Source organism: Arachis duranensis, chromosome 6 (assembly GCF_000817695.3).
Source record: "Arachis duranensis cultivar V14167 chromosome 6, aradu.V14167.gnm2.J7QH, whole genome shotgun sequence".
Lineage (NCBI taxonomy): Eukaryota > Viridiplantae > Streptophyta > Magnoliopsida > Fabales > Fabaceae > Arachis > Arachis duranensis.
In genome coordinates this window covers 38,788,620-38,789,625 of record NC_029777.3, presented here as the reverse complement: position 1 = coordinate 38,789,625, position 1,006 = coordinate 38,788,620, and positions in this window count along the sequence as shown.

Sequence of the window (1,006 nt, the reverse complement as noted above, 5' to 3'; positions counted from 1 at the left end):
ATTGATCTCCTTGGCAATCTTAAGTGATTGGATCCCAATTCCTTGGCAATCCAATCTCTCTCTAAGCTTGAACAATTGCCCAATTCCATGATTTAATTGCTCACGGGAAGAGATGAAAGTGTGGTCACTGATTATACCACATGTATTTCCAAATCAAAGTGTTGGGAGGATTAAATGTCACAATATCCATCGAAACCCCAATTTGGTCCAACATAAGAAAGCAATTCTAGCATGATCTCATCATCCCTTTTCCAAGGTTCAAAGGATATCCAATTATGGAGAGTTTCTTTTCCAAGACAACTAACCAATTGAATTAAGATCGAAAGCTTTCTAGTAAGATCAAGAGAAAAGAAAGAAGAAGAAGAATGAAAACTATAATTGATCCATCAAATTACAACAGAGCTCCCTAACCCAATGAAAGGGTTTTAGTTGTTCATAGCTCTAGGAATGAAAAATGGCAGAAAAGAGGAATCCATGCTAGAAGTACAGAAAAGTAAATATGTAGAGAGTAGTTCCCAAAAGTGCTAATCCCTTCTCTAGTTCAAACTACTCCTATATATACTACTCCTCATGATCTTCTAGTGAGTTCCTTAAGTCTCGGATGTGGGCTCTGGACCTTGAGTTGAAGCAATTCTCATCTTTAGTGGGCCCAGCTTGCAGAGGAATATGAATTAGGCTTGGGCATTTAGTGAGATTAACGTTGAATACATTTTGGGTGCGAGAACGTTAGTGGCATTCACTTTTTCCACTAACGTTCCACCCTTATATACCCACGTTAGTCTCAACGTTAGAATTCTTAACGTGACTTCTAACGTTTCTTTCTCAATCCTTGGCCAAAGTTAATGGGACTCACTTTTCCCATTAACGTTGACTTGTGCCCCATTTTGCAAATGTTAATGGGAATCACTTTTCCCATTAACGTTGCTTGCCTCCTTGCCCCTACGTTAGATCTTACGTTAGCTTGGCAAACGTAGCTCTTAACGTGGGTATCTATCACCTTCGAGAC